This window comes from Hibiscus syriacus, unplaced genomic scaffold, assembly GCF_006381635.1.
Source record: "Hibiscus syriacus cultivar Baekdansim isolate YM2019G1 unplaced genomic scaffold, ASM638163v2 tig00009003_pilon, whole genome shotgun sequence".
Lineage (NCBI taxonomy): Eukaryota > Viridiplantae > Streptophyta > Magnoliopsida > Malvales > Malvaceae > Hibiscus > Hibiscus syriacus.
This window is the reverse complement of record NW_024062180.1, coordinates 717,679-741,249: the sequence shown is the minus strand read 5'-3', so window position 1 is coordinate 741,249 and position 23,571 is coordinate 717,679. Positions and strand designations below refer to the sequence as shown.

Genomic DNA, 23,571 nt, shown 5'->3' with positions numbered 1-23,571 from the left:
CATGCCAACATACTTTATACAACTAAAATACATACTTTGTTGTTTACTTCTGATTTGATCCCCTAATGATGGTATGCTGCGTTGCTGCTCTTAAGATCGATCTTCTTACTTTTCTGTACCTACGTGTAAATCACTTACACGCTAAGTCATAGACTTAGTGAGGCATATAAATATAATGATGATGTATTCCTTATAAATATGAACATGTGATCTATCCATTCAATGATATAACATATAACAATAATAATGCAATTACCTTTGATAACATTCTATAAGCCCATGTACATTACTGAGAACTCAAGGTATTCAAGTACATTGAGGTTGTGCACTATTGCTGTCACCACAGCTCGTATAAGTCCCACTGAGTGGCATATGAAATTTGTCCCGAAGAACCTGTGAATTTGTCCCGAAGGACCTATGAGTTGTCCCGAAAGACCTATGAAACCCTCAACTCTTGGCATGCCAACTATACCTATAGCTCTCATATCGTATACTGTGGGCATCATTCTTATATTTCATATGTTCATGTGCTCATGTCACTTATCATATCACATATACATTTGAATTTATTCACATATATCATTTATCAAATCATATGAGCATATATACCTTATGCATGTATCATAATAATTATCATGTATGCATGTTCATAACTATTGTTCTATAAAAATCAACATAGGATTAGACTTATCACAAGTCTTATTCCATTGTACTACCCTTAAAATAGGCACTCACCTTGGCCTCGCTTTTGTTGTTTCAATCCTAACTCTTCGATTTTTCCGGAATAGAATTACGTTTTATATCTACATAAACATAATTTTCAAGATATTTATCAGAAGCCTAACCCTTGTAATTTGATACTAACAACTTAAACTAATTTAATAAACCAAACTTCAACATTTTCTCTTAGGGGGAATCGATTCCCCCCAGGGGGTATCGGTTCCCTCTGCATAATCTGAAATTTTACTGTTCAAACCCGAAGATCATCAACTCTTCACTAAATTTCTCAGACAAGGTTTCTTTCATACCACCAAACTTAACTACAACCATTTTAATTAACTTCTATCAATTCCAATACTTTAAAATCTCCCATGCTTCATTCAAATTCTCAAAGCTAAAAATCATACCCAATTTTCAACATGTTTTAAATCCAATTCTAACACTCCATATTCCTTAATTAACTTCTTGACAAGTCAAAAATCTTATTCTAACTTCAAAAACTCATTCATATCAAAATTTCATCTAAAAACCCATTTTCCAAATCTATCTCTAAAACACTTATCTTGTTGTCTTAATGTCATATAAGCTTTCCTTTAGCTTATATAACATCCAAACTTCAATTTCCAAGCTAAAAATCAAAGAAACAACCAAGGTTCTGATTCTTACCTTAAGCTTGGGTCTTCACGTTTGGAAGAAGATAAGAGTGAAGAAGATAAGAAAGAAGGAAGAAGAGATGAGAAAAATCTGGAAACATTTGTTTCCTACTCAAGCCCTACGTGGGTTATAATATAACCCCATCAAAATTCTTAATTATAAATTTTCCTTGCAAATGACCAGTTTGTCCTTTAATTCATTTCATATTTACTAACAATTATTTTTAAACTATTTAATTATTCTACTTTAATCACCAAATTCTGAATTTTTACAATTTAGTCACTAACCCGTTATTTGGGATATTACAAATCTCTCCCCCTTAAGAAAATTCGTCCTCGAATTTTCATTGCACGAACAAATGGGGGTATTGATGTCGCATATCTTCTTCACGTTCCCACGTTGCTTCTTTTACTTTATGATTTCTCCATAGCACTTTGACCAAAGGAATAGTCTTATTCCTTAGTTGTTTCACTTCGTGAGCGAATATTTGAACAGGTTCTTCCTCATAAGTCAAGTCAGGTCGAACCTCAATCTCTTCTGGTGTCACGATATGAGAGGGATCAGATATATATCTTCGAAGCATTGAAACGTGAAAGACATCATGTATCTTTTCCATCTCAGGTGGTAAAGCTAGCTGATATGCTACAGGTCCTACTCTCTTTACAATCTCATATGGTCCAATAAACCGAGGACTCAATTTTCCTTTTCGACCAAACCTCAACACCTTCTTCCATGGAGACACTTTTAAAAACACTTTATCTCTGACTTGAAACTCAATTTCTTTCCTTTTTAGATCTGCATATGATTTTTGTCTGTCTGCTGCAGCTTTTAGATTACTCTGAATTATTTGGACCTTTTCTTCTACTTCCTGAATCAACTCAGGACCAAGCACTTCTTTATCTTTGAGCTCGTACCAGTTCAAAGGCGTACGACACTTTCTTCCGTAAAGAGCTTCGTAGGGAACTATTTTAATACTCGACTGATAGCTGTTGTTGTAAGCGAATTCAGCAAGTGGCAAATATTTTTCCCATGATCCTTTGAATTCAATTACACAAGCTCTTAACATGTCCTCTAAAATTTGAATAGTCCGTTCGGATTGTCCATCGGTCTGAGGATGAAACGATGTGCTAAAATTTAATCGAGTTCCAATGCTCCATGCAATGACTTCCAAAATCTTGAAGTAAATCGAGGATCTCGATCAGAAACTATAGAAACAGGTACACCATGCAACCGTATAATCTCTTGGATGTACAACTCAGCATACTTATCCATGGAGAAATTAGTTCGTACCAGAATAAAATGGGCTGACTTAGTCAACCTATCTACAATCACCCAAATTGAATCTCTTTTGTTTGGAGTTACAGGTAATCCCGTTACAAAATCCATCGTTATGTTATCCCATTTCCACTGAAGAATCGTCATTGGTTGCAATAATCCTGACGGAACCTGATGCTCAGCTTTGACTTGTTGACAAGTCAAACATTTGGACACAAATTCTGTAATGTCTTTCTTCATTCCTGGCCACCAATATCGACTCTTGAGGTCCATATACATTTTGTTTCCTCCTGGGTGCATCGTTAATGGACTACAGTGAGCTTCCATTAATACATCATTCTTTAACTCATCATCATTTGGAATTACTATCCTCCCTTGATAATATAGGTTCCCATCAGCTTTCATCTCATAATCTATACACTCTCCATTCCTTATTTGTTATAGCTTCTTTGAACACTTTTCATCCCTAGCTTGCAATTCTTTAATTCTATCTAGCCATGATGGCTTGAGAGTCAATTCAGCACAAATAGCACTATCTTCACTTAATGATAATCTAGCATCCATAGCTCGTAGAACTGCAAATGTCTTTCGACTTAAGGCATCCGCTACCACATTTGCTTTTCCCGGATGAAAATCGATCACAACATCATAATCCTTGAGAAATTCCACCCATCTTCTCTGTCTTAAATTCAACTCTTTCTGAGTCATCAAGTACTTTAAACTCTTGTGATCTGTATATAAATAACATCTTTCACCATACAAGTAGTGACGCCAAATCTTAAGAGCAAATACTACTGCAGCCATCTCCAAATCATGCGTTGGATACTTTTTCTCATGTGACTTCAATTGTCTTGACGCATATGCCACCACTTTGCCTTCTTGCATCAACACACATCCCAAGCCATTATGGGACGCATCACTATAAACCACAAAATTCTTGCCATACTCAGGTTGAACCAACACAGGAGCTTCTGTCAAAATCTTCTTTAAATTTTCAAAACTTTCCTGACATTCTGGAGTCCAAGCAAATTTTACCTCTTTCCTCAATAACTTGGTTAGGGGTAATGCTATTATCGAAAAGTTTTTAACGAATCTTCGGTAATAACCAGCTAACCCCAGAAAACTCTGGACTTCTGACACATTCTTTGGAACTTCCCATTCTAAAATAGCTTTAATCTTTTGGGGATCCACTCGAATTCCTTCTGCAGAAATCACATGTCCAAGGAAAGTCACTTCCTTCAACCAGAATTCACATTTGGAGAGTTTGGCATAAAGCTTATTTTCTCTCAAAATCTGTAACACCTTCTTTAAGTGTGAACTATATTCTTCTTTGGACTTTGAATACACGAGAATATCGTCAATAAATACCACCACAAATTGATCCAAATAGGGTTGGAATATTCTGTTCATGAGATCCATGAAAGCAGCTGGTGCATTAGTAACTCCAAACGGCATCACAATAAACTCATAGTGACCATATCTCGTTCTAAATGCCGTCTTTGGGATATCTTTGTCTTGAATCTTTAATTGATGATAACCAGAACGTAAATCAATTTTCGAGAACACTGAAGCTCTTTTTAATTGATCAAACAGATCGTCAATTCGGGGAAGTGGATATTTGTTCTTGATGGTCACCTTATTAAGCTGTCTATAATCAATGCAAAGACGCATTGATCCATCCTTCTTTTTGACGAACAACACTGGAGCTCCCCACGGTGAGACACTTGGTCTTATAAATCCTTTATCTAACAACTCCTTTAACTATATCTTTAACTCTTGCAATTCTTTTGGAGCCATTCTGTATGGAGCCATAGTAATAGGCGCAGTTCCAGGCATTATTTCAATCTGGAATTCTACCTCTCTGTTTGGAGGCAAACCTGGTAATTCTGCAGGAAATATATCGGGAAACTCTATGACTATAGGAATTTCTTTAATTCTTTTCTCCTTGGTTCTAATATCCAACACATTAGCAATGAACCCTTGACATCCCTGTAGCAGTAACTTCTTTGTCGTTATCGCGGAGATTACATTTGCCAATGGATTCCACCCTTCACTAAACACCACGACTTCTACCCCTTCCGGACTTTTCAACGTTACTCTTTTCAATCTACAATCCACATTCCCATAATAACGAAACAACCAATTCATTCCCAGTATCACTTCAAATTCATCGAAGGGTAATTCCATCAAATTAGCAGGGAATTCAATTTCTTGAATCCGTATGGGACATCCTCGACATACCAAATTCGCACTAGCACTATGCCCTAATGGATTTGTCACTATTACTTCATTATTAGTGGCTTCTAGCGGAATGTTCAGTTCTCTAACTAACTTGCTACTAATGTATGAGTATGAAGACCCCGGATCAATCAATACCATAACATGTTTATCAAACAGTAAAAAGGTACATGTTATTATCTCTGGATCATCCCAGTCTTCATTGGTTTTGAGATTATACACCCAAGCAGTAGAGCGAACTTCTTGTTGAGTAGAGGATTCATGTTGAGTTCTAACTCTTCCTCTACCCCGTCCCCTCTGGGACATTGAAGCAGACCTCTCCTGTGGAACAGACTCTTCTACCCTCAAAGGACAATCTCTCATAAAATGTCCTGTTTCCCCACATCGAAAACAAGCTCCTGTTTTAACTCTGCATATTCCACTATGGTTTCTTCCACAGATCTGACACTGCCCAACTTGACTCTGTTGTGCTCGCCCATCACCAGTCCCCACAGATTGAGTTCGTCTAGCTCTTTCCTGATTCAATCCTCTAGCAGAGGATGCCACTGATTCAGATCTTGTTTGATATCGAAAACCAAAATCTCTACCTCTCTTTGGTAGTGTAGAGCTTGATGAAGCTCCAGTTCTTTTGGATGGTAGAGCTCTCTGCTCCCCAAACCGTTCATTCTGCGCTCTCTCTAGAGCTTTAGCACGATTTACTACTTCTTGGAATGAGGACAGATTCAATACAATCAACATTTCTTTTAGCCTTGGATGCAAGCCCTCAACAAACCACTCACAGGAATCTTTCTCTATAGGCACCAACTCTGCTGCAAAGCGACTTAACTTATTAAATTCGCACTCATACTCATATACAGTGCGATTCATTTGTTTCAAATTTAAAAATTCTTGCTTCATTTGCTTGATGAATTGGTCTCCTATATACTTATGCCGAAACTCTTCCAGGAACAGAGACCATGTTACTTGATCACTGGTCATCCTCAAAGTGACATTTGTCCACCAAATTCTCGCTTGCCCACGAAGCAAAGAGACCACCCCGTCCAACTTCTCCACATCAGAACAGTGGAGTCCTTCTAACATAATTTTCACATCATTAAGCCAAAGGTCCGCAGCAACAGGACCTTTCTCGGCTTCACCTTTAAACTCTGGAGCTCCTAAACCCTTCAACTCCTTTGCAACATTCATTTTTGGAGTTGAAGTAACAGGAGGTTGGAAACGCGTCAATACTGCATCTAACGTTCTAAAGAACATATCTTGATCAGCTACAGGCACTCTAGAAGGTGTCTGTTCTTCACATTGCCTGGCCAGGGCAGGTGAATTACTACTTTCAGCGGGTTGATCATCTCCCGCTTGACTTCGAGAACTATCATGTCCGGACATCTATTAAAAATAAACATATCATTCTATTAGCAAAACAACATACTCATTACCATATCAGATCAGAAGTTTTCACTATTTTGTTGGCATGTATACATTATAAAACACTATAGACTCCGGTTTATGCCGAGAATCGACTAAACCTTACTATGATACCATTAAATATAACACCCCTAACCCGTACCCGACCCGAGTACGAGTCCGAGATGTGACATTACCTTTTTAAAATAATTTTCCTTATAAAATAACAAAATATTTGAACTTATTTAGGAAAATAAGATAATATATTATTAAATTATATTCAATATAAAATTTTGAGGTAAAAAAAATGTATTTGCGAACAATAAAATATGTATAAACAATAATCTGCTACAGTACCGTGAACAGTAACCTGCTACAGTAACCTGCTACAGTACCCGAAATGTTAAATTTTCCAGTTTACAAATAGGGAATCGATTCCCCTGCTACAGGGAACCGATTCCCCTGCTACAGTACTGTTACAGTACTGCTACAGTACTGCCGTAAAAATGTATATAAAATTCGTAAAAATTCAGCCGTTCATTACTATACACTTACATAATTACATTCAAAACATTAGAAAAGTCGATCAGAGTATTCGTAACTAACAACTTATTACATGCCAACATACTTTATACAACTAAAATACATACTTTGTTGTTTACTTCTGATTTGATCCCCTAATGATGGTATGCTGCGTTGCTACTCTTAAGATCGATCTTCTTACTTTTCTGTACCTACGTGTAAATCACTTACACGCTAAGTCATAGACTTAGTGCGGCATATAAATATAATGATGATGTATTCCTTATAAATATGAACATGTGATCTATCCATTCAATGATATAACATATAACAATAATAATGCAATTACCTTTGATAACATTCTATAAGCCCATGTACATTACTGAGAACTCAAGGTATTCGAGTACATTGAGGTTGTGCACTATTACTATCACCACAGCTCGTATAAGTCCCACTGAGTGGCATATGAAATTTGTCCCGAAGGACCTGTGAATATGTCCCGAAGGACCTATGAGTTGTCCCGAAGGACCTATGAAACCCTCGACTCTTAGCATGCCAACTATACCTATAGCTCTCATATCGTATACTATGGGCATCATTCTTATATTTCATATGTTCATGTGCTCATGTCACTTATCATATCACATATACATTTGAATTTATTCACATATCATTTATCAAATCATATGAGCATATATACCTTATGCATGTATCATAATAATTATCATGTATGCATATTCATAACTATTGTTCTATAAAAATCAACATAGGATTAGACTTATCACAAGTCTTATTCCATTGTACTACCCTTAAAATAGGCACTCACCTTGGCCTCGCTTTCGTTGTTTCAATCCTAACTCTTCGATTGTTCCGGAATAGAATTACGTTTTATATCTACATAAACATAATTTTCAAGATATTTATCAGAAGCCTAACCCTTGTAATTTGATACTAACAACTTAAACTAATTTAATAAACCAAACTTCAACATTTTCTTTTAGGGGGAATCGATTCCCCCCAGGGGGTATCGGTTCCCTCTGCATAATCTGAAATTTTACTGTTCAAACCCGAAATTCATCAACTCTTCACTAAATTTCTCAGACAAGGTTCCTTTCATACCACCAAACTTAACTACAACCATTTTAATTAACTTCTATCAATTCCAATACTTTAAAATCTCCCATGCTTCATTCAAATTCTCAAAGCTAAAAATCATACCCAATTTTCAACATGTTTTAAATCCAATTCTAACACTCCATATTCCTTAATTAACTTCTTGACAAGTCAAAAATCTTATTCTAACTTTAAAAACTCATCCATATCAAAATTTCATCTAAAAACCCATTTTCCAAATCTATCTCTAAAACACTTATCTTGTTGTCTTAATGTCATATAAGCTTTCCTTTAGCTTATATAACATCCAAACTTCAATTTCCAAGCTAAAATCAAAGAAACGACCAAGGTTCTGATTCTTACCTTAAGCTTGGGTCTTCACGTTTGGAAGAAGAGAAGAGTGAAGAAGATAAGAAAGAAGGAAGAAGAGATGAGAAAAATCTGGAAACATTTGTTTCCTACTCAAGCCCCACGTGGGTTATAATATAACCCCATCAAAATTCTTAATTATAAATTTTCCTTGCAAATGACCAGTTTGTCCTTTAATTCATTTCATATTTACTAACAATTATTTTTAAACTATTTAATTATTCTACTTTAATCACCAATTTCTAAATTTTTACAATTTAGTCACTAACCCGTTATTTGGGATATTACAGAAATAGTACGGTTTCATTGCAATATTCAAATGCACGAAATTAAACAAATTAAATTAAAAATTACCACCTTTTAGAAAGATGAATAATATTCGATTATTTAAAGATATCTAGATCAGGCCTTAGATGAGTTCTAACGATATTTTCTCGAAGAATCTAATTAGACGAACATTTCTTGTGCTCTCATTCCCAATTTTTAGGACTAGTCAAAATTTAGTGTTTCACTTAACGGGATACATTTTCATTTTAAAATTGTCGGAAGTAACTTTCTCATTAGTTAAGATAGTCACTTCTCAACGACCTTAAAATGAAAGGGTATTACCCTTGGTCGAATTATTTAAATCGAGTGAAGATATGCTTGTGAGGATATCATACATCTGATGCAAAAATGCTGTCCTGCAATCTTGGAAGTGAAACAATTGCATACTCAAACGTACGTAAACACGCAATATGCTAGAACAAATGTTTACAGTTAATTTGAAGAATACATGTACATATCTCATAAATTAATATGCGTGAACCTTACGTATTATTTTAGACATGCTTATGAGGGTATTCTATTTTAGAAGCTAAAGCTACATGCGATTAAAATTATAAGTTAGCAAAAAATCTACATGGTTTTATACCAATTAAAATAATAAAGGGGATTTGAAAAACAAGAATGCATTGTATACGTACTACCATTGCTAAATAAAAAAATAAAAAAAATAGCATAGTACGTATATACATGTAAACATACATCATAAATTATGCACAACATATATGCTAACATACCAATGCACGCATATATATACCGACTATTCATCATTCATAGGATCTTGAAAGCAAATGCATACATACATATATATGACATGTAATTAGATAATTTAGGCACAAACAAACCCATGTGTATATACATTCGCATGTACTTATATTTAAAATGGACCACAATGCCAAATGACAAACAAATGAAATATATACACTGCGGGATTAAAATGCAACTTAACCAAACTGTGAGCACTGGAACTAGGATAAACCCCAAACACGTGTAGGATTAAAATAAAAGTCTCAAAAATAGCATCTCGAATGTGTGATTAATAAAAATTTAAGATAATTGAGCCTAATGACTCAAGTGTAACACGCATAGAACTTGATGGCAAGATCATGAATTCTAAAAGTTATAAAACATGGACCAAAATAAAATGAAAGAAATCAATATGTCCAAATCGCAATAAATAAAAAGAAAATATGTGGCCTCTTTGTAAAAACAAGGGAGAATAAGGAGGACGAAAAGGTTATTTACCTGAACATTTTATAATAACCTAAACTAAATAGATTGTAATCTAAACTAAAACAAAACGATACCTAGTTTTTTATTCTTCTAACTCTTCTCCCTCTCCGTTCTATTCAGCGTCGCTCCCCACAACCATCCTATCCGAAAGTCGGCCACCGACTTGGCGACCACTCCTTACTCCAACCGCCTCCAAATGCGAACGAAAGAGACCTAAGGAAGCCCAAATTTGCTACTTTTCCTACCTCTCTTAACCTTTTTCTTCGACCAAAACCCCAAGAGTTTACCCACGTCGTAAATCGGCCATTCTTCGAACTTCGATTACTAACAATGGTGGTCGGTGGAACCCAAAGTCGAACTGACAACAACTCAACTCAAATGAAACTCACGCATGCCCCAAACCGTCGTTGAAAAGACCAAAAACAGCCCCTAAACTCCCTACAAGACTATTCCTTTTTCAACTTAGAACCCGAAAAACCAAATGAATACCCCCTAGGCTAATCGAAACAGAAACCCAGTTGTTCATCTCTCGATTCCGGCAACACGAATGGATGGCCTCTAAGACTAAAGGGTAAATAACCTTCCTCTCTACATCATCTTTATTTATTTGCTTTGGTTCGAATAAAAGAAAAAATGAACAAAGAAAACATTATTTACCTTCAAAAAGGCTCTGCTTTGTATTCTATTTTTGTATGAGGATCAACTATTATAATGGTTATGCTTTTCTTTAATGGAGACTGAGTAGGCTGTTACAAATGATCTCCTTTCGAATGGGGACCAGGAGACTCTCGGTACGATGCCCTTTTTGGGGGAGAGGGAAAGACTCTTTACAGGATTCTCTCTTTTCTGGTTACTCTCTATGAAGAAAATGACTCCTCTCTCATTTTTTGTGTTCATTATTTCTCTGGTGGTTGATGAATGAAAACAAAAAATGGCTTCCCCTTTGTGTTTTTTCGAATGGTTGTTGATCTCCACTGTCACTGCTAATGATGTCTCTATATATCATGTGTTCCTCGTATTTTAATTTTTGTTTGTTTTCACTGCATGTACGGGGCGACGAGTTATTGATGACTGAGGTGGACTATTTAGAGGCCTAGAGAAAGCCACTCGTCCTCTTTGGTGTTTTGTAGGCTTGTTGCCCCTGTCATCTGCCACTATCGAGAAATGTGGCAGGGAGACACAGGGCACTGTTGTAGGTACTCGGGTACAACAGGGGTTAGTTATGCTTGCGTGGAGACTGTTGGGATGATGTGTGTGCATCTCACGCACGAGATTTGGATGCCTGATCTCCTCATGTTAAAGTCAGACCATTGAATCGTTAGACAGATCCAACGGTTGTCATTTCAAGGCTACAGCAGCAGGTTGATCTTAGGGCTAACCCTAACTCAAGCATAATCTGACCGTTGATCTCACAAGAGATCCAACGGTGCACGTTGAGCGGCGTTGGGAATGATTAAAAACCCTATCTGCATTGGGTTGCTACTTCTTGGGCCTCAACTGGGTTCATTTGTTGGATTGTTTGTAATTATTTTGGATCTATAACAAAAAAAATAATAATAATACATTTTAAATTAATGTATATATATATTTGATTACTTAATTACTTATTATATAGAAATTTATACGCATATAAGTAATGGTTACACATTCCCATCAATATATATATATAACCACAAGCATAATTATTGTTGGGGTCCCCTCTTTGCTCATTGTTGTGCAACAAGAATAGAGCAACGACCAAAACATGGTCATATTTTTCTGGTTATGAGGAATTCGAAAAGTTAGTCTTTTTTGGATAATTAGGTCTGGAAAATTTGATTCATTTCGCTGCTTTTCAGTAAGATCGAACCGGATATGGAAATCTGCCTTGACTCGAGTGTCATTTGAACCTCCGGATCTGAACATATTCTCACTTGGCTTGCCCCAATCTCATAGATGTCAGACCAATTTTGGAAATAGTTTATTAGGTAAGAAACTTTGGAAATCGCTTTCTTACTCCTCAAAATTTCATTTTCTGAAAATATTAAATGAAAAACTTAGAAAATCGTTTTCCCATTTTTCAAATTATGTGAAAACCTCCTACCCGAAGGTCTTACGGATGACCCGAATGACTTATCATCTCAATCGAAAGACTTACAGATGACCCGAAGGATTTAATCATCATGCTTGAAAGACTTATTGATGGCCCGAAGGACTTACCAATTTTAAAATTAGTTTACTGGGTAAGAAACTTTGGAAATCACTTTATTACTCTTCAAAAATTTCATTTTCTGAAAATATTAAATGGGAAACTTTGAAAATCACTATCCCATTTTTCAAATTCATGTGAAAACATCATACCCGAAGGTCTTACGGATGGCCCGAAGGACTTATCATCTTACTCGAAAGACTTATGAATGACCCGAATGATTTAATCATCATGCACGGAAGGCTTACTGATGGCCAAATGACTTACTAAGTAAGAAACTTTGGAAATCACTTTCTTACTTTTCAAAATTTCATTTTCAGAAAAGATTTAAATGAGAAACTTTGGAAATTGCTTTCTCATTTTTTTGAAAATCACTGAAAACATCATACCCGAATCATCTTGTTCGAAAGACTTACAGATGACCTGAAGGATTTAATCATCATGCTCGAAAGGCTTACTGATGGCTTAAAGGACTTACTAAGTAAGAAACCTTGAAAATCACTTTCTTACTTTCAAAAATTTCATTTTTCATAAAAGATTAAATGAGAAACTTTGGAAATCGCTTTCTCATTTTTTGAAAATCACTGAAAACATTATGCCCAAGGGTCTTATGGATGGGCTGAATGACTTATCATCTTGCTCAAAAGGCTTATAGATGACCCAAAGGATTTAATCATCATGCTCAAAAGACTTATTGATGGCCCGAAGGACTTACTAAGTACGAAACTTTAGAAATCGCTTTCTTACTTTTCAAAATTTTCATTTTCAGAAAAGATTTGAATGAGAAATTTTGAAAATCGCTTTCTCATTTTTTGAAAATCACTGAAAACATCCTGCCCGAAGGTCTTATGGATGGCCTGAAGGACTTATCATCTTGCTCGAAAGACTTATAGATTACCCGAAGGATTTAATCATCATGCTCGAAAGACTTACTGATGGGCCGAAGGACTTACTAAGTAAGAAACTTTGGAAATCACTTTCTTACTTTTCAAAAATTTCATTTTCAAAAAAGATTTGCTTAGCTTACGATGACGTCTTTACAAGAATGGGCGATGACGTTCACCGTCAGGAAGAGGAGGGTGGATCGGTAGAGGAAGGGCGATACACGGTGAGGGAGGGGGTTTTGTACACTTGGTTCACGAATCAAGGGTTTTTTTTAACAAAATAGGTTAACACCTAATACATATATTATAAATTAAAAATTTATTATTTCTTATAAAAAACAATGGCCTAACCTGGTTGGTAGGGGTATGGCCGGCCATTACTAGGGTCAGGGGTTCAACACCCCTCAACCATCCATTTTCCTATGTTTTTATTTTTCAACTGACCAAAAAATAGGATAATTCAGGGTTAGGTCCTTGAACTTCCCAAAATTTTTAAACTAACCCAAAAAATTTCAAAAACTTACACTTTAATCTTTAAAATAAAATAACTTATTTAATAAATTTAAAATTGAGATTGGGGGTGTGACACTCTCCTTCCCTTAAAAGAATTTTATCCTCGAAATTCATTAGAGTTGAACAGAAAACAAAAACTAGGTCTCAAAGGTTCATTCAAGGAAAAAGGCTAATTGCTCTATAGACGATAACAGAGAATCCTGCTAGACTAGAAGCAGAAACAAGGGTATCGATGCCTTAAATAGATAATCCAAGGATCTTAAGATACAAAACTCGATTATAGAAAGGGAATTATAAGACATGCATGGAAAGAAACAAAAATAACAATAAATATACCTATAGAAGTCCCTGGCTCATCTTGATCACCAGAACGTCAAGTAGCGTAAATAAGGGTAGGCTGCCAAGCCTTTGAAGCAGTTGGTACTCTACTCTACGATCGAGCTCTACTGTCGACCCTAGAAACATATCTGGATGTCCTAACCTGATTGTGACTCCTAGTGGGAGTCTGAACAGAAGTATGTAATCGAGCAAGAGTCTGAACGGGGGTTCAATCGACAGAAGTTGGATGCAGAAAATTCCTCAGAAAGTGCTCGCTAGAGTCACAACAATAACAGGTACCCATCTTATTAAGACACTCTCCCACGTGTCGATTCTTATAGTACTCGAAACTCAGTATCAGAAAGAAACTTGAAGAATCACCTTGACTAACTGATGGAGGTGGAGATGATGCATGCCTCGAACCAGTATGGCTCATTTTATGAGTAGCAGTACAAGTCCACTTATCAGGGCGTGAATAAGACTCAGACTGACCTGAAGGGCTCCAAGATCGATCTCGATCTACCCTATCTCTATCAGGTGCAGAAGCCTCAAATTTTTCAGCATGTTTTGCTCTCCCTACTACAACATCAAACACCTAATCCTGATGAGTAGCCACCTGACGACACAACTCGTATCTAAGTCCCTGAGCAAACTTTCGATACCTATCTCTCTCGATAGGTACCAGAGTAGAGCAATACTTCAGTAACTTCAAGAACTCGATCTCATACTCAGATACTGTCATATCTCCTTGAACTAGGTCCTGAAACTGCTGTCGCCTCTATGTGAGATAACGCTCTCCCAGAAAATGACTCCTAAATCACTCTATGAAGAAATCCCAGGTCAAGCAATTGGCCGGAACACTACTGACCACAGACTTTCACCAGATATAAGCATTCCTATCCAACATAGAGACAGCTCTCAAATAATGCCGCTGCGGGTCTAATCCTAATTGATCCATGCATTGGTTTGGTTTCACAAAGCCAGTCCTCGACCTCATTCGTAGCTCCACCAGTAGGGCCTCTAAAGGTCCTAACTCCATGAGTGATTAGATTCTGAGAGATATGAACTTCGAGTGTAACACCAACAGCTCAAACCGCTCCCCGAATCAACTAGAAAAATTATCTACCGATATTCTCATATAATACTACCGTCGTAGACTCAGTCTTAGAAACAGTCTCTCCTCTAACTGGGGTGGTCAACCTATTCCAGGGGTAGGGGCATATCCATCGGGGTCACAGAAGCAGGATTATCTATCGGAGTTGTGGGCTTTATATGCATCTCATCTATGGGGTATTCAAATCTAGTCGCTCGACCTCGCCCATGGCCAGGTTAACGACCATGTCTAGCAATCATCTTAGAAAACCTCGAGTTCACTATAGAAGAGTAAAACCTAGGATTAGATTGGCACTTGGAGTCCCGCACACAGCTAAATTCGTAAAAACTTGGTGACATGACCTTCATAACTTATTTTGTAAAACATTTTTAAACTGTATTTTTAGTTTGAACCCATTCATAGTCTGAGGTTTAAAACCAAAAGCTCTGATACAAAAATGCATTACGAACAGATCAACGGATTACGATAAAGTTTTCCAAAAAAGATTTTTCAATAATTTAAAATCATATTACGAATAAACATCTTTAAAAATATAGTCAATAACATTAAAGTTCAATCCCAGAAAAATTAAAATCGTAAGTACTGAGTAAAATAAAGTATTCCATAATCAATGTCAAATCAAATCTGACAACAGTATCAAAAGTAGTATAAATCGTAAAACAAGTATTTTTCGAAGTATAGACACATGTAACCTAAATTAATTGCAACTTGGAAGATAAAAACATTGCAACAAAATGATATTGTGTGAATGTGTTGATTATCCAAGTGCCAGGTTTGAGTTGCCTATAAAAAGAATCTGAAAGAGAAAAGTTTGGGGGAATGAGTTAGGGAGCTCAGTGTGCTCCAATAGGGAAAAAATAAACATATAATTAAGATTTCAAAATTAGTTCAACATTAAAATCATGAAACGTCAGTATAGTTTCCAAAATCAGTTTAGTTATAAGTTGTGAAAACGTTAGTAGTGTTTTTAGCTTAAAATACAGAATCGCCCTCCAAACGAACACCATATGTAGTTCTCTAGAATTGCATCCATAAGGAATTACCCTAGGCCCAAAGGGCATAGGTGCCAACCTAAGGGTGCACTTTGGGTCCATAAGGTCCTACCCTAGCCGAAGCATAGGTGCCCACTTGAGAGGTGTACCCTCAACCCCATAAGGATTTACCGAATGTACATAGAAGAGGTGCCACTCTAAGGGAGCACCTTAGGGTCCATAAGGTCTTACCATTATGCCGATTAGGCCTAGGAGCCCACCTAAGGGTCGCCTTATGTCAATAAGGAATTACCAGTTCGATCGATCTGAACCAATATAAGGAATTACCAGTTTAACCGAAGCTGAACCAGTAGAGACTTCATACCAGATCCTAGAGTACCCCAAAGAAAAACATTTTTCAGACAACAACCAGTGATAACAGGAAATCAGAGTTCAAACAGATATTAATTCAGTAAAATCAGTAACAAGAGAACATGAATAAGATAATGAGGCTTAAATTTTAGTAAATTAGAAATCAGACTTTAAATCAGATAAATTATAAAGAAACAAGTCAAACAAATAGTCACATTGCAAATCAGATAAAACAGTCATGTGCACATGGTATTTAAAACATATAATTAAAACATTAATATGATACACAATGAACACATCTCGCAAAAAGAATAAGTCTGGGAGATCTATCGAGCACCAACTTTACTACGCTCGTCGACTGTATGTGAACCTAAGTCATATCATAATGCGGTTATAATCGGAGTAATAATCTAAATCGAATATTTAACAGGGTTATAAATCTATACGGGTAAGTAGGGGCTCGCGTTGAAGGATAGATCGGGAGGAGTCGGGACGAGCATATGAACAATCTGAAAAATCACGGGTACCTTAAATATACAATAACATAAATTAGTCATTGACCCTTCAATTAAATTAGATGCACTGGAATAAATACGTAATTTACATAAGCACGCTCAGATTTAGCAGCCAATTCGGAGGCTTCCGGGTTCAAATTTGGCAAAACAAACTTCGGATTCAGACTCAGGACATAGAAAAACATAAAATATGACTTTTTGAAAATTTTGACTTTTTGGTTAAAGTCAATTGTCAAAGTTAAGGTCAACGGACATGTCAACGATCATCAAAGTCAACTGTTTGGATCAAGGTCAACCGGTCAAACCGGTTCAGGTTGACTCAAGTTAGTTTGGGTTGACTCAGTTTGGGTCAAACAGACCCAGTTCATACCGGGTTGGGCCAATTCGGTCCACCTAGATCGTTCTAAAAGGTTTCTGGGACGAGGACGAGCCCCATGCACACTTGACGATGCGTGGCGATATGTGATAATGGCGATGGGTTAGGGGACGGTGACCGACTACTCCACAATCAATCAAACATCAAATCCAAGCAACACCAACGCTAAAAACCAACTAAATCCATTGGAAACAAACGAATAAGGTCAAAATGCTTGCCCACGCCGACAACGGGGAAAACAGCTGTGACAGAGTGACCCAATGGATGGGTTTTGAGTAGACGACAATGGGGAGTTCGACTGTGGAGGCGGTAAGGCTACCTGATGAGCAAGGCAACCGAATTCGAAGCAAAACCGATGTGTGACCTAGGTTTCTCCGACGATCTTCGGACAACTCTATATGGCTAACGACGACTCCTATCGATGAATAGACAGAGGGGTTTTGCTCTCCCTAAGATGGCGTCTTCATAGGAATAGGTAGTGTTGTGCACCACCAGCAAGAGGAGGGTGGATCGATGGAGGGAGGGTGATGCACAATGAGGGAGGGGGTTTAGGCATTTGGTTCACGAACAAGGGGTGTTTTTTTTACAGAAGGGGTTAACTCCCAATACATATATTATAAATTAAAAATTTATTATTTCTTATCATAAACAGTTGCCTAGCCCGGTTTGTAGGGGCATGGTTGACTATTTTTGGGGTTAGGGTTTTAATACTCCTCAACCACCCATTTTCCTTTTTTTTAAAAGTTTTTAATTGGCCAAATAATGGGATAATTCAGGGTTACATCCCTGAACTTCCCAAAAATTTGAAACTAGCCTAAAAAGTTTTAGAAACTTGCACTTTAGTCCTTAAAATCAAATAATTTATTTAATAAATTTGAAATTGAGATTGGGGTGTGACAATTAACATTACATTTTATCTCCAAATTGAATGGATCATTTAACAATAACATTTTTAATCACTTTGTTAATATATATGTTTTAAAATTTTTTAGTAATTCAATTTTTATTTTGAATATTTATATTTTTTCTATATTTATGTAGTTTAAATTTAAAATTTAAAACAATTTTTTTGAAAAAAATTAAATAAGCCCATGAATTTAAAAAAAATCAATTTGAGCTCAAACTCGACCAAAAAACCAATTTAGCCCATCTGCTATATCATCAACCATGTCACATGCCACTGTAGATTGTCATGTCAGTATCGTGAAATGACATCAACACTTTAACGGTCAATGACAAAAATTATTAGTTAAAGAGACATTGAATATATTTTCTAAGTTTAAAGATCACATTGAGTACCAAAAATGATAAGGACCATATTTTTTTGGAAAAATACGAGACTCACGTACTTTTTTTATTAAAAAAAGCATTGTATTGTTTCATTGTATAATAGGGGATAGACACCTCGTAATATACATAATCAATTACTTTTTACCAACAATAATTGCAACTTTGTGTTGGAGAATTCCAAATTCTACTATTCTTTCCCATGAATTGTGTTCTATTTTTTTTAACTTAATAAGTCAAATTTTAATGGAATACGAGAAAAATATATATTCAATCTAAATTAACAACCTAAATTACTATTCGCTCAATATTTTTATTTAAATTTAATTATAAAATATTCATATTAATGTAATTTTCTTTTCTTTTTTATCAGTATGGGATAAGTACGAGACATTATCTGTTCAAAATAATTTTGAACCTTTAGACATTGAACACTCATACTTTTAATATTCATGATGTTCGAACCCAAATCCTCAAATAATAACAACTTCTTTACTAGGCTATTTGTCTGTTATTTTTTCATGTTTTTTTGTGTTAACTTGCTTGGCTGAGTTACAAAGAGGCCGTAGCTAATTTCAAGACAAACATATTTAACTTTTATTATATTGAAACATAATTGAAAGGGAAGACTGTGAATTAATTCTAATATTATAATGGAAATGGAGGTTGGAGACTTTGATTATTGGTTGCAGCATTTAAAAATGTCGTGATCTCTCACCCCTGGAGTGGGATACAAGTTAAAATAATTTTATAATATATTATTATTACATGCACTTATAATAAAAATATTATTTCACAAACATATCTATTTGAATGTTTTTCGGCAAGTTTAAATTAACTTTAAATTTTAATTTTAAATGTAAATATTAATCCATAAATATATATAACCCTAAATAAGACACACGACTTCATTAAAACTTCCTTATGAATATTTTTTACCTTTGGTTCATGAATATATAACTAACTGCTCTTTTTTTTATCCTTACACATTGTCATGCATGAGGGAAGTTTCCCCTGAATTAAGGAAGATTTAAATAAAATAAAAAAATGAAAAGGATTCCCATGATTTTTGCAAAGCTTGATGCAACTAGAGAATATTTGTAGCCAAAGTGATTGGGTTGGGAAATGGGACCAATGCTTTCGTGCACATGATTTTCATGTGACGCATTATAGTGCAACTTGTTTTTTTTATATATTAACTATAAAAATGTCCAAAAGTTGGTGCACCACCTCCATCACCAAACATTTACATGCATTGCATGACTTCAATAAATATATATGTACAGTAAGATGTCTTCAAAGGCAATTAAGAGTTTAGGTCAATGTAGTTTGAATAGTTGGTCATCGGTATAGTATTTAGGGTTCCATAATGAAATTGTTGTAATTTGGATTATGGGTTACGGTATCTTTTATTTGAAATTATTTTTATTTTTAGTAGCATTTCCTTTGTGTAGGACAATATATTATGAATAATTCATGGTTTACGTTGTAAGAATTGTTGGCATTTTTATTATGTTCCTCTTTATATTCGTTATGCACTCTAAATCGGGTATTTAATTTTTATTCTTCGCGGGAATAAGACAGCTAAAATGATCTAAAACTATGCTGTCATCAGTTACCAAATCTGGAATTTTGAATCGAATGTTAAACCTTGCTGGACATTTCTCTCACAATGTATAAAATTATACACCAATGCTGCATTAAATATTTAATTATTTCTATTTTATATATAATTAAACATTACTTGAAAGAGAAAAATATATGTATCACCATATAAGAGTTGCCAGTTTGGTAAGCAAGAAATCCACGCCCGCCCAAGATTATATCCTTGACCATGTCTTATGAGTATGTTATCGGTTTTTGGACTTGGTTTTATTTAAAGACAAAAGTATGATTTTATATTAGTAAAAAAATAAGAAAATATATAAAAAATATAAAGATAATTAGCACCGTCGGACGTATTACAAATTAGTGTAGTTTGTGAATCTAGGGTTGGGTCCCATATAATTTTGAGTTAAGATCATTGTACCAAAAGATTATTAAAACCCTAGACATAGTTGGATTAAAGGTGAAGCTGGTTGGTGAGGAGACGATCAACCTCTCCCCCATGAACAAAATAAATAATTTATAAAAATAAAGACTTCATGCATGGGAAGATGGCATATATAAGGCCACATGAACAGTACCTTAAATTACACTTTAATTTGGCTGCCGACATCAATGAATAAATGATTATTTATTTGATAATGTTGGAAGTTGTTTTCCCCCTCTAAATAGAGATTTGTTAATTATTTTATTTTGCTAGTTTAAAATTCTACTGATGATAATGGGTGCCCATATATTTCTAACCGACAGTTGCTGAAGATTTATTTGACTGGAGGTGATATTGTTTTCACGTAGAAATTACTATTTTTCAACAAAAAAGTATTGTTGGATTCGTTGAATTGAACCTTAAAAACAGTTTTGAGGCTTCATAAAGATTAAAATATCCTTCGTACTTTCCAAAAAACTTATTTTTCAAAAATCCCTCAAATGAGATTAATCAAAACATTGACTCGTCGTAATGATAAAATCTACGATTGATAGTTACATAGCATAGCTAGGCATCAATCCTTAAACCTTCCCTTGTGAAATTATATTTACTTTACTATTTCACTAGTAAACATGATGTCTTTGAATTATTCTGTTGTTTGTGTAAACGATGATATACCTTACACAATTACCTATATAGCAAGGTTTTCAATTCTCATTGGTATGTTCATATGACAGTGAACATATCTTGATTTTACAAGAGTTTGAGAAAATTATGTCACAGTAGCCTCCTTGAAGTGGCCCTACTTCACTCTTAAATATATGACTTATTTTGTTCGGCTCATCGTACACACAACGATCATTAAAAGTATTGATTAACATATCTTGCTTTTTTATCACTATTTACATCATCTAAGCGAATCAAAGGTAAAAATTCTCACAGTGACCTCACAAGGTCTATGCAAGTAGGTTGTCTAAGGGTGTAACGCCCTAAATCCTAAGTTAGGAGTTTCAGGCTAACTTGGGAGGGTCTTGAATGAATCCTTTAGCTTGTAGGAAGCCCAAATTTGAGTGGATTTGGGCTTGGATTGAGCCCAATTAGCTTTAAAAAGGGCATTTTTAAGTGGTGACCATAGTGAAGAGAAGCAAGGAGATAATTATACCATTTTAAATTTCAAAGGCTGAATTCCATTGAACAAGAATGAGGTCACGTCTGGCATTTCATTTTCTTCATTATTTTATCTCTTCTCCTCCCTTATCGCTCTTATTATTCCTCTCAACCTAGAACCAACAAAGGTGCAAACTTGGTAATGTTGTGAGCCTTGGATAAACTAAAGAAGTTAAGAATCAAAAACCCCATTTATAGAGCTTTCATTCAAGCCCTCATCATTGAATTTTGGCCATGGTTTCCATAAGTGGGTTTAGTTGGGGGGTTTTAGGAACCTAAAGTATTTTAGCTCGTTTTTAGTGGATTCAAGCCTTAGGAGTTGTTTATAATCTCTTCCTAAACACCTAACCAAGCTAGTAACTCTTGTGATTGATTCCTTGTCTAGTGAGAAAAGTTGGGGAAAGCTCCAAGAACAAGGGAAAAGAAAAAGTAGCTCTTGGTTGAGCTTTAGACACTTCCAGCAACTTAGGACATCAAGGTAACTCACTTCTAACTCAACTCTACTACATGTAGATCACTAGCTGTGTTTTAGTAGGTTGCATAAGTTATTAAGCACGGCCATGGTAGATCTCAACATTTGATGTTTTCAGCTTGTTTATAGACCTATTGAACCCTTTTTAGCCAACATAAAACTTTAATAATGTTTGGAAACCTCCTTAGGGCTTTTAGGTGAAATGGGGAGTCATTTTCGAGCCTAAAATAGGGCATGTCTGGGCATGGGTATCGATACTAGAAGAACAATATTGATACTGTTCATCAGATAGCCTAAAAATAAGGTTTTTAGACTGGGAGTATCGATTCTCGTTCAATGGGTATCAATATTGATAGTAAAGTATCGATATGCAGGGTGGAATATCGATAGTAGGTTATGTTGCAAATCCCAATAGCCATTTTTTGTATTGATACTCAGGATAGTATCGATACCCCAATACATAAGTATATGTACTCTAACTAGAGTATCGATACTACATCTTTTCTCTCAGTTCCTAGTAGCCAGTTAGTATTGATACTATGAGGCCAATATCGATACTCAGAGGTCAATATTGATACTGAATGGCTTAGTATCGGTAATCACGTACAACTTTGGGTAGGAAACCCAATTGTTTAAGGGGATAGGTTTGAGGGGCCCATTAACATCAAAACATCAACAAATAAAACTACAAGTAAGAAAAGTAATAAGCACAATGCAACTAGAAACAATAACAACTAGGATTAAAAAATAGCCTTGTTTGATGCTTAGAAAAATAGAAATGAAAGCCAAGTTACTTTAGCAGAATACAATCTTCTTGTGTAGATATATCCTGTTGTTAATCGATCGACGAAATAGCCAAGAGGGGGTGAATTGGCAATAAAAATTTTGGTGGAAGCTTTTTGCAGAAAATTGAAAATAATCGCACATCGATTTAGAGTGGTTCGACTTTCTCAACCAAAGTCTACGTCCACTACCTTAGCTATCCACACTAAGGATTTTCCAACAAATTCACTAATTTGTTCTTTATTTTGAGGACAAAGAGTAACCTTACAACTCCCTCAAGAATTATACCCCAAATTCTTGAGAACACTCTCTCCTAAAGAAAAGATTACAAATTTTGCAAACTTACAAAAAAACCTCGCAAGGTAATATGTTTGCACAATTCTAGAACAAAGAAAGAACACTAAAAAATAATACAATTGAGTACAAAAGGTGTTCTTGAAAGCAAAATGAATATTGAATGGAAAATAAGCTTGAATTTGCTCAAACTTGATGTTTAAGGCTTTCTCTTTGTTTCTCTCACAATTCTTGTTGATCAATGGCTCCTAAGCTTGTTTAAATACACCTTGGATCACTTCTGAACGTTGAGGATCATTGCTGAAGTCAATAGAGCTGCTATTGTATAATTATCATTTAAAAATCTGGTTGGGAGCGTAGGTGCATCGGTACACTCTCAGGGTGCATCAGTACACTATGTGTAAAATTAAAATATTTTGACCGTTATAAGACTTAGTGC

The 23,571-nt window shown here is 35.5% G+C and overlaps 1 long non-coding RNA gene across 1 annotated transcript; it reads right to left on the bottom strand.

Annotated features, from left to right (window-relative positions):
- Positions 1-8,341, bottom strand: LOC120202682. Its single transcript, XR_005523749.1, has 3 exons — positions 8,284-8,341; positions 736-803; positions 1-119 (listed from the first exon to the last, which is right to left on the bottom strand). It is a non-coding gene; the product is annotated as an uncharacterized LOC120202682 (long non-coding RNA).
- Positions 8,342-23,571: the final 15,230 nt, after the last annotated feature.